Below are 12,130 nucleotides of genomic sequence, written 5' to 3' on the forward strand. Positions count from 1 at the left end.
GTGCACTCTGACGCCACCCACTTGGTGACGTCAATGAGTGTGCTATGTCCCCGTAGCGCCGTTGTCGTGAAATTGAATGCTTTTGCCAGCCGCTAATCCTGACAGGGAAAGCAGGCGTCCCGAAGAAGCTGGGGTGATATTTCCGCGGGCGAGTGGTTACAATGGAATTTATTTGTACTAATGTATCTCTCTTCGGAGTTTAACACTGTTGCTAATCTCAGTTTTCGGGTGGTCCAGCTGACCTCCCCTTTAGGCCCTAGGATGCTGGATTCCGAGCACCAAACCTTCAGCAGTGCTTCTGCGATAGCGCCCCAGGAATCAGGGTTAACACACTAAAAGGAGTGTGAAATGCTTCCTTTAGTGCTCCACTCCCCTCTTGGGGCGCTAAAAGCCAATATCCCAGTTGGAGGCGTTAAACATCGCCCGGTGCTAAAGTAGCAACCAGGCGGTGTCACCGCCGCAAACCAGGCTATAACGAATATTTAGCCCCATGTGCCTTCACACTCCTGGAGTGTGCATTAACCCCACTCATCTGTCACCAGTGCACTTTATCGATCAAATAAATGTGTCCTGATCGGTAAATGATGTGACTATTTAGACACTACTTTATTAAAATAGCAAGCCACCCATTATGTTAAAATTTGGCCTGAAAATATGAATCACAATACTTGTTGAACAGATGAGTTGTTCACTTTTATGTGTGGCAGTCACCATCACGTGGTTAAAGTTACCTTTTCGCCTGTCACAGGCAAGGTCAGCCTACTGAAAGGTGGAAACCATATCACTTTCTTCTTCTGCCAAATGATCAGCTCCAACAGCATCCTAAATGAAAGCAAACTTACTCTTTTCTGACCGATGAACTACCAAGTCCCATTCACCCATCTGCCCTGTGCTCGCTGACCTACATTGGCTCCCGGTTAAGCAATTCTCATACTGGTTTTTAAATCCCTGCATGGCCTTGCCCCTCACCATCTCTGGAAACTCCTCCAGCCCCACAACCCTCCAAGATCTCTGCGCTCCTCCAATTCTGGCCTCTTGCGCATCCCTGATTTTCATCGCTCCATCATTGGCGGCCGAGCCTTCAGCTGCCGAGGCCCGAAGCTCTGGAATTCCCTCCCTAAACCTCTCTGCCTCTCTCTCCTTCTTTAAGATGCTCCTTAAAACCCACCTTTTTGACCAAGCTTTTGGTCACCTGTCCTAATATCCCCTTATGTGGCTCGGTGTCAAATTCTGTTTGATAAATTGCCCCAGTAAAGCGCCTTGGGATGTTTTATTACATTAAAGGCGCTGTATAAATGCGAGTTGCAGTTTTAAAGATTATCAAACATAGGATGACTGAGTGCCACGGATAAGTGTGCATGTGTCTCTGTAACATTCACAATTCAAGAAAATATATTTTACTGTTAAGCAAAAATCTATCCCTTAACTACATTACACTGGTGACATTACACTGGTAACAGATGCATATTTCAATAGCTTTTCTACTTCAAATAACATGCAACTATCCTTAGTTGATAAATGTTTGTATAAACTATTGATAAAAATAAGAATCAAGCACATTAATGGCAATTAAATCTGGCATCAACTGTCAGTTTACATGCATGTTTATCTATTGGCAAATCTTATCTAATAAATTTAATGTCAGCTGTGGCTCATTGAGTAGCACTCTCACCTCTGAGTCAGAAGATTGTGGGTTCAAATCCCACTCCAGGAACTTGAGCACAAAATCAAGGCTTTTACTCCAGTGCAATGCTGAGGGAATGCTGCACTGGCGGAGGTGCCGTCTTTCAGATGAGACATTAAACCGAGGTCCCATCTGCTCTCTCAAGTGGACGTAAAAGATCCCACGGCACTATTTCGACAAAGAGCAAGGAAGTTCTCCCCGGTGTCCTGGCCAATATTTATCCTTCAATCAACATCACTAAACAGATTATTTGGTCATTATCACATTGCTATTTGTGGGAGCTTGCCATGTGCAATTTGGCTGCCACATTTCCCACATTACAACAGTGATTACACTTCAAAATGTACTTCATTGGCTGTAAAGCGCTTTGAGATGTCCGGTGGTCGTGAAAGGCGCTATATAAATGCAATTCTTTCTTAAATGTAGGTGGTTATTGCTCTGTGGGAGCAAATAATATATCTAGGTTTCCTGTTGCCGAGCGTATTCTTTTTAGATTCAGAGCTAAACAACAAAGTCAATTAAGATCAACCCATGGCCCCGAACTTGGTGGAAGCTAAGTTCTGCCCAAGTGCTGCCCAAAGGACTGCGAAGATCCTGACGGTACTTTGGGCGGAAGTTTCTTGAAAAAGTCCTGGAAAGCCTGCCCGATGGGAAAAAAGGGACTTACTCCCTGAATCTGGGCGGCAGCGGCAGGAGCTCCCAATCTCGGCTGCAAATGCATTCCTCAGCAAAGTACCACCGAGGGTTGAGTCGGGCCCAGGGAGAGGGGGGGGGGGGGGGGGGCGGGAAGAGATAAAATTAAAAATTTCCAAAAAATAAAAAAAAAACACTGGGAAACCTTCAGGGGACCCCATCCACCTGAATCGCTGGAAAAAAAGAAAGAAAAGTTTACTAACCTTTATTTGCAGGTCTTCCTACTTACCGTTGAGGTTAGACCTGCCTCCGCGCGGCGATCCTTTCCCCTGCTGCAGCAGACTCCCGCCTGGACCAAACTGGCAGCTCGGCGAGCAGGGGGACACTTACGCGCGCGTTGTGTGCCAGTGGATGCCAGCGACAGTCCCCAGCGGGTTTTCCTCCCTGCCCAGCGGGAGGCCTCCACCAAACTCGCTCGAAATGGAGACTACCCAGAAAACGCGGCGGCAGCGGGCGTTAAGTCCACCAAGTTCGGCCCCCACCATCCACCACCTTCAACATTCACTCCCTCCACCACCAGTGCACCATGGCTGCAGTGTGTACTGTCTATAAGATGCAGTGCAGCAACTCGCCAAGGCTTCTTTGACAGCACTTTCCAAATTCCCGACCTCTACCACTTAGAAGGACACTAGGCGCATGGGAATACTATCATCTCCAAGTTACACGCCATCCTGACGTGGAAATATATCACCGTTCCTTCATCATCGCTGGGTCAAAGTCCTGGAACTCCCTCCCTAATAGCATGGTGGGAGAACCTTCACCACACGGACTGCAGTGGTAGAAGAAAAAGGCTCACTACCACCTTCTCAAGGGCAATTAGGGATGGGCAATAAATGCTGGCCTTGCTGGCCATCCCAGAACAAATTAAAAAAAAACATGACACTGGATTATTTTCAAGTATATATAACGAGCAAAATTACAGTTACTGCCAAAAAAAATTGAAAAACAATATTTTCAGACTAGAGGTTGTAACAGCAAAAGTGAAGAAACTGAGATACCAGAATTGAGAGGTTATACCTAAGAACATAAGAAATAGAAATATAGAAAATAGGTGCAGGAGTAGGCCATTCGGCCCTTCGAGCCTGCACCACCATTCAATAAGATCATGGCTGATCATTCACCTCAGTACCCCTTTCCTGTTTTCTCTCCATACCCCTTGATCCCTTTAGCTGTAAGGGCCATTTCTAACTCCCTCTTGAATCTATCCAATGAACTGGCATCAACAACTCTCTGCGGTAGGGAATTCCACAGGTTAACAACTATCTGAGTGAAGAAGTTTCTCCTCATCTCAGTCCTAAATGGCTTATCCCTTATCCTTAGGCTGTGTCCCCTGGTTCTGAACTTCCCCAACATCGGGAACATTCTTCCTGCATCTAACCTGTCCAGTCCCATCAGAATTTAAATGTTTCTATGTGATCCCCTCTCATCCTTCTAAACTCCAGTGAATACAGGCCCAGTCGATCCAGTCTCTCCTCATATGTCAGTCCTGCCATCCCGGGAATCAGTCTGGTGAACCTTCGCTGCACTCCCTCAATAGCAAGAACATCCTTCCTCAGGAGACCAAAACTGCACACAATATTCCAGATGAGGCCTCACTAAGGCCCTGTACAACTGCAGTAAGACCTCCCTGCTCCTATACTCAAATCCCCTAGCTATGCAGGCCAACATACCACTTGCCTTATTCACCGCCTGCTGTGCCAACTTTCAATGACTAATGTACCATGACACCCAGGTCTTGTTGCACCTCTCCTTTTCCTAATCTGCCGCCATTCAGATAATATTCTGCCTTCGTGTTTTTGCCCCCAAAGTGGATAACCTCACATTTATCCACATTATACTGCATCTGCCGCTCGTTTGCCCATTCACCTAACCTGTCCAAGTCACCCTGCAGCCTTTTAGCATCCTCCTCACAGCTCACACTGCCACCCAGCTTAGTGTCATCTGCAAACTTGGAAATATTACACTCAATTCCCTCATCCAAATCATTAATGTATATTGTAAATAGCTGCGGTCCCAGTACTGAGCCCTGGGCACCCAACTAGTCACTGTCTGCCATTCTGAAAAGGACCCGTCTATCCCGACTCTTTGCTTCCTGTCTGCCAACGAGTTCTCTATCCACGTCAGTACATTACCCCCAATACCATGTGCTTTAATTTTGCACACCAATCTCTTGTGTGGGACCTTGTCAAAAGCCTTTTGAAAGTCCAAATACACCACATCCACTGGTTCTCCCTTGTCTACTCTACCAGTTACATTCTCAAAAAATTCTAGAAGATTTGTCAACTAGGATTTCCTTTTCATAAATCCATGCTGACTTGGACCGATCCCGTCACTGCTTTCCAAATGTGCTGCTATTTCATCCTTAATGATTGATTCCAACATTTTCCCCACGATTGACGTCAGACTATCCGATCTATAATTACCCGTTTTCTCTCTCCCTCCTTTTTTAAAAAGTGGTGTTACATTAGCTACCCTCCAGTCCATAGGAACTGATCCAGAGTCGATAGATTGTTGGAAAATGATCACCAATGCATCCACTATTTCTAGGGCCACTTCCTTAAGTACTCTGGGATGCAGACTATCAGGCCACGGAGATTTATCGGCTTTCAATCCCATCAATTTCCCGAACACAATTTCCCGCCTAATAAGGATTGCCTTCAGTTCCTCCTTCTCACTTGACCCTCGGTCCCTTAGTATTTCCGGAAGATTATTTGTGTCTTCCTTTGTGAAGACAGAACCAAAGTATTTGTTTAACTGGTCCGCCATTTCTTTGTTCCCCATTATAAATTCACCTGAATCTGACTGCAAGGGTCTTCACTAATCTTTTTCTCTTCACATATCTATAGAAGCTTTTGCAGTCAGTTTTTATGTTCCCGGCAAGCTTCCTCTCATACTCTATTTTCCCCCTCCTAATTAAACCCTTTGTCCTCCTCTGCTGTGTTACAAAATTCTCCCAGTCCTCAGGTTTGCTGCTTTTTCTGGTCAATTGATAAATCGATTTAACACTATCCTTAATTTCCCTTGTTAGGCACGGTTGAACCACCTTCCCCGTTTTATTTTTACTCCAGACAGGGATGTACAATTGTTGAAGTTCATCCATGTGATCTTTAAATGTTTGCCATTGCCTATCCACCGTCAACCCTTAAGAATCACTCGCCAGCCTATTCTAGCCAATTCACGTCTCTTACCATCGAAGTTACCTTTCCTTAAGTTCAGGACCCTAATCTCTGAATTAACTGTGTCACTCTCCATCTTAATAAAGAATTCTACCATATTATGGTCACTCTTCCCCAAGGGGCCTCGCACAACAAGTTGCTAATTAGTCCTTTCTCATTACACATCACCCAGTCTAGGATGGCCAGCCCTCTAGCTGGCTCCTCGACATATTGGTCTCGAAAACCATCCCTAATACATTCCAGGAAATCCTCCTCCACCGCATTGCTACCAGATTGGTTAGCCCAATCAATATGTAGATTAAAGTCGCCTATGATAACTGCTGTACCTTTATTGCACGCATCCCTAATTTCTTGTTTGATGCTGTCTCCAACCTCACTACTACTGTTTGGTGGTCTGTACACAACTCCCATTAGCGTTTTCTGCCCTTTGGTATTCCGTAGCTCCAACCATACCGATTCCACATCATTCAAGCTAATGTTCTTCCTTACTATTGCATTCATTTCCTTTTTAACAGCAACACCACCCCACCTCCTTTTCCTTTCGTCTACCCTTTCTAAATGTTGAATACCCCTGGATGTTGAGTTCCCAGCCTTGGACACGCTGCAGCCATGTCTCCGTGATGCCAATTACATCATATCCATTAACTGCTATCTGCGCAGTTAATTTGTCCACCTTATTGCGAATACTCCTCGCATTGAGGCACAGAGCCTTCAGGCTTGTCTTTTTAACACCCTTTGCCCCTTTAGAATTTTGCTGTAATGTGGCCCTTTTTGCTTTTTGCCTTGGGTTTCTCTGCCCTCCACTTTTACTTTTCTTCTTTCTATCTTTTGCTTCTGCCCCCATTCTACTTTCCTCTGCCTCCCTGCATAGGTTCCCATTTCCCTGCCATATTAGTTTAACCCCTCCCCAACAGCACTAGCAAACACTCCCCCTAGGACATTGGTTCCGGTCCTGTCCAGATGCAGACCATCCGGTTTGTACTGGTCCCACCTCCCCCAGAACCAGTTTCAATGTCCCAGGAATTTGAATCCCTCCCTTCTGCACCACTCCTTAAGCCACGTATTCATCTGAGCTATCCTGCGATTCCTACTCTGACTAGCATGTGGCACTGGTAGTAATTCTGAGATTACTACTTTTGAGGTCATACTTTTTAATTTAGCTCCTAGCTCCCTAAATTCGACTTGTAGGACTTCATCCCGTTTTTTACCTATATCGTTGGTACGTATATGCATCATGACAACTGGCTGTTTACCCTTCCCCTTCAAAATGACCTGCACCCGCTCCGAGACATTTTGACCCTTGCACCAGGGAGGCAACATACCATCCTGGAGTCTCGGTTGCGGCCGCAGAAACATCTATCTATTCCCCTTACAATAGAATCCCCTATCACTATAGCTCTCCCACTCTTTTTTCTGCCCGCCTGTGCAGCAGGGTCACCCACGGTGCCATGAACTTGACTGCTGCTGCTCTTCCCTGATGAGTCAACCCCCTCAACAATACCCAAAGCGGTGTATCTGCTTTGTAGGGGGATGACCGCAGGGGACTCCTTCCTTCCACTGCACTTCCTGTTGGTCACCCATCCCCTATCTGGCTGTCTACTCTTTACCTGCAGTAAGACCAGATCAGCCATGATCTTATTGAACGGCAGAACAGGCTCGAGGGGCCAAATGACCCTAAGGGCCAATAGGAGTAGGAGTAGGTCATTTGGCCACTCGAGCCTGCTCTGCCATTCAGTAAGATCATGGCTGATCTGATCTTGGCCTCAACTCCACACTCCTGCCTGAGTCCCATAATCCTTGACTCCCCTATCGTTCAAAAATATGCCTACCTCCACCTTAAATAGGAGAAGGGCCTCCTCCTCCCGATGCCAGTTACCGCTGCTAGCCCTGGCCGAAGGGCCTCCTCCTCCCGATGCCGGTTACTACTCCTAACTCTGGCCGAAAGGCTTCCTTCCCCTACCAGTGCCAATTGCCGCTCCTAACCCTGGCCGAAAGGCCGTCCCCCATCATTCCTCGCTCCTCCTCTCCGCTGCTGTTGTCCGGGCTGTGGAACTGCATCTGCTGCTCTGATTTTCTTATCTGTGCCGATTTGGTTAACTGCCCAGAAGGTTTTTCCACAGCGGTCACATAAGGTGTCCTAAGAAAAATTGGAGTAAATTGGAGCTGGCCAAACTTGTTAGAGTAGGTGGCAGGTTACGCTCCCAATGACGCAATAAAACCAAACCTAAAACAATCCTAACTAACTAAATTACACTGGTGCACAATCTTTGGGGAAACTTGGATGTTTTAATTTCGGCCCAAAAAAGCGGCGCACGCCAAAAAAACGGTGCAGATAACTGGAGAAAATTGAGCCCTACGGACCCTAGTTCTAGATTCCCCACAAGGGGAACCATTCTATCCGCATCTACCCTGTCACGTACCCTCAGTATCTTATACATTTCAATAAGATCACTTCTCATTCTTCTAAACTCCAATGAGTATAGGCCCAATCTGCTCAACCTTTCTTCACAAGACAACCCCTTCATCTCAGGAATCAATTTCTGAACCTATCTGAACTGCCTCCAATGCAAGTATATCCCTCCTTAAATAAGGAGACCAAAACTATACGCAGTACTCCAGATGTGGTCTCACTAATGCTCTGTACAGTTGTTGCAGGACTTCCCTACTTTTATACTCTATCTCCCTTGCAATAAAGGCCAACATTCTATTTGCTTTCCGAATTACTTGCTGTACCTGAATGTTTACTTTTTGTGTTTCATGTTCCAGATCTCTCTGTACCGCACATTTTATAATGTCTCTCCATTTAAATAATAATTTTCCCACACTATACTCCATCTGCCAAATTTTACCCACGAACTTAACCTATCTATATGACCTTGCAGATTCTTTGTATCCTCTTCACAACTTGCTTTCCCAACCATCTTTGTATCATCACCAAATTTGGCTACACTTGGTTCCTTCATCCAAGTTATTAATATAGATTGTAAATAGTTGAGGGCCCAGCACTGAACCCTGTGGCACCCAACTAGTTACAGTTTGCCAACCTGAAAATGACCCATTTATCCAAACTTTCTGTTTTCTATTAGTTAGCCAATCCTCTATCCATACTAATATATTACCCCCAACCCCGTGAGCTCTTATCTTGCACAGTAACCTTTTATGTGGCACCTTATCGAATGCCTTCTGGAAATCCAAATACACCACATCCACTGGTTCTCCTTTATCCACCCTGCTCGTTAGATCCTCAAAGAACTCCAGCAAATTTGTTAAACATGATTTCCCTTTCATAAAACCATGCTGACTCTGCTTGATTGTATTATGATTTTCTCAATGTCCTGCTACTACTTTCTTAATAATCGACTCCAGCATTTTCCCAATGACCGATGTTAGGCTAACTGGTCTATAGTTTCCTGCTTTCTGTCTCCCTCCTTTCCTGAATAGGGGCGTTACATTTGCAGTTTTCCAATCCGCTGAGACCTCTCCAGAATCCAGGGAATTTTGACAGATTACAACCAATGCATCCACTATCTCTGCAGCCAGTTCTTTTAAGACCCTAGGATGCAGTCCATCAAGTCCAGGGAACTTGTCCACCTTTAGTTTTTTTTTCCAGTGAGGCATGATAATTAATTACTTTTACAACTTATTTTGTAGTGCTGGAGTAATGTACTGCAACACATTGCAGTCGAGATGGGATAATTGTTCTCTATAGGAATTCCGCTCCAATTTATATAGAATGTGCATGCAAGGGGAAGCTAGATGAGCACATGAGAGAGAAAGGAATAGAAGGGTGTGCTGATAGAGTGTGATGAAGTAGGGTGGGAGGAGGATGGTGTGGAGCATGAACACTGGCCGAATGGTCTGATTCTATGCTGTATATTTATGTAATATGTGATTGCTGATCTTTTGGTCGCTGGGGATGTTTTCACGCAGGGATTGGACTTGGATGTGAAACTATGCATTGGCACTTAGGGGTCGTAATTTCCCCTGTTGTGCCCCTCCCGTTAAGGCCTAAGAAGGCGGCTCACCACCACCTTCGAGGGCAATGAGGGATGGGCAATAAAGGCCGGTCTTGCCAGCGACACCCACATCCCAAGAATGAAGTAAAAAAAAAGATCCGGCACAGGCACGACGGGCTGAATGGCCTCCTTCTGTGCTGTACGATAGTGATTCTATGAATAAAAATATGATCACCTACAAACAAAGAAAGAAAAAGACTTACATTTATATAATGCTTTTCACGACCACCAGACATCTCAAAGAGTTTTACAGTCAATGAAGTACTGTTTCTTTTGGAATGCAGTCACTGTTGTAATGTGGGAAATGTGGCAGCCAATTTGTGCACAGCAAGCTTGCACAAACAGCAATATGATAATGACCAGATAATCTGTTTTTGTTATGTAGATTGAGGGATAAATATTGGCCAGGGCACCAGGGAGAACTCTCCTGCTCTATTTCGAAATAGTGCCATGAGATCTTTTACATCAACCTGAGAGGGCAGATGGGGCCTCAGTTTAAGGTCATATCTGAAAGACGGCACCTCCAACAGTGCAGCACTCCCTCAGTACTGCCCCTCCGACAGTGCAGCACTCCTTCAGTACTGCCCCTCCGACAGTGCAGCGCTCCCTCAGCACTGCCCCTCCGACAGTGCAGCGCTCCTTCAGTACTGCCCCTCCGACAGTGCAGCGCTCCCTCAGCACTGCCCCTCTGACAGTGCAGCGCTCCTTCAGCACTGCCCCTCCGACAGTGCAGCGCTCCCTCAGCACTGCCCCTCCGACAATGCAGTGCTCCCTCAGCACTGCACTGGGAGTGTCAGCCTAGATTTGTGTGCTCAATCCCTGGAGTGGGACTTGAACCCACAACCTTCTCACTCAGAGGCGAGTGTGCTACCCACTGAGCCACGGCTGACAGTGAAAAGTATACATTTATCAGTCAATTTTAGATCAAGCTAGATAATAATGGATGTGTGGGTGCTCAGTAGGTTAGAATTGATGATACACAGCTTGAGTGAAGGACAGGTCTACAACTGCCAGTCCTCAATTACAACCTAATGCACTTGCACACATACATTATTGCTATTCAATTATACTTTCTCCCTTTTATCTATTTAATATTTTATACCAAATTCAAAATCTTTTAGAAACGCTTCCATCATGTCACTGGCTCTGGCAGTGCTTCAGGCAGTAATGTGGAATGATAGCTTTACTAATGGATATCTGTAGGTCCGGAGATAAGATATTCTTAATTTAAGGTCAGCTTAGCTCAACTGGCAGCTCCCAGTGACTGAGTCAGAAGTCTCTCTAGGCCGATACGTTGGCTGGGAAGCGCTTTGGGGCATCTAGAGGTTGTGAAAGATGCTAAATAAATGCAAGTAATTTCTTAGATTAAACTGTTCACCTCTACAAACAGGCATTAGAATTTTCATGGCACTATTTGAAGAAAAGCAGGGTGTTCTTCCATGTCTTGATGATGAAGATTCACTAGACTGATTCCTGGGATGGGGGTATTGTCCGATGAGGAGAGATTGAGGAGAATAGGCCTTTATTCCCTAGAGTTTAGAAGACTGAGAGGTGATCGCATTGAAACATACAAAATTCTTAAAGGACTTGACATTGTACATCATCATCATCATCATAGGCAGTCCCTCGGAATCGAGGAAGACTTGCTTCCACTATAAAAATGAGTCCTTAGGTGGCTGAACAGTCCAATACGAGAATCACAGTCCCTGTCACAGGTGGGACAGATAGTCGTTGAGGGACGGGGTGGGTGGGATTGGTTTGCTGCATGCTCTTTCCGCTGCCTGCGCTTGGTTTCTGCATGCTCTCGGCGATGAGACTCGAGGTGCTCAGCGCCCTCCCAGATGCACTTCCTCCACTTAGGGAGGTCTTTGGCCAGAGACTCCCAGGTGTCAGTGGGAATGTTGCACTTTATCAGGGAGGCTTTGAGGGTGTCCTTGAAACATTTCCTCTGCCCAACTTTGGCTCGTTTGCCATGAAGGAGTTCTGAGTAGAGTGCTTGCTTTGGGAGTCTCGTGTCTGCCATGAGTACAATGTGGCCTGCCCAGCGGAGCTGATCAACTGTGGTCAGTGCTTCAATGCTGGGGATGTTGGCCTGGTCGAGGACGCTAACTTTGGTGTGTCTGTCCTCCCAGGGGATTTGTAGGATCTTGCGGAGACATCATTGGTGGTATTTCTCCAGCGACTTGAGGTGTCTACTCTACATGGTCCATGTCTCTGAGCCATACAGGAGGGCGGGTATTACTACAGCTCTGTAGACCATGAGCCTGGTGGCAGATTTGAGGGCCTGGTCTTCAAACACTCTTTTCTTCTGGTGACCAAAGGCTGCACTGGCGCATTGGAGGCGGTGTTGAATCTCATCGTCAATGTCTGCTCTTGTTGATAAGAGGCTCCTGAGGTATGGGAAATGGTCCACGTTGTCGAGGGCTATGCCGTGCATCTTGATGACTGGGGGGCAGTGCTGTGTGGCAAGGACAGGCTGGTGGAGGACCTTTGTCTTACGGATGTTTCGCATAAGGCCCATGCTTTCGTACGCCTCAGTAAATACATTGACAATGACTTGG

At 46.1% G+C, this 12,130-nt stretch overlaps 1 protein-coding gene across 1 annotated transcript in view; it reads right to left on the reverse strand.

The window, feature by feature from the left end:
* The window catches only part of nalcn (sodium leak channel, non-selective), a 364,870-nt gene that overhangs the window by 194,611 nt on the left and 158,129 nt on the right, over positions 1-12,130 (reverse strand). The window lies entirely within an intron of this gene.

The sequence above is a fragment of the Pristiophorus japonicus genome, chromosome 10 (assembly GCF_044704955.1).
Source record: "Pristiophorus japonicus isolate sPriJap1 chromosome 10, sPriJap1.hap1, whole genome shotgun sequence".
Classification (NCBI taxonomy): Eukaryota; Metazoa; Chordata; class Chondrichthyes; family Pristiophoridae; genus Pristiophorus; species Pristiophorus japonicus.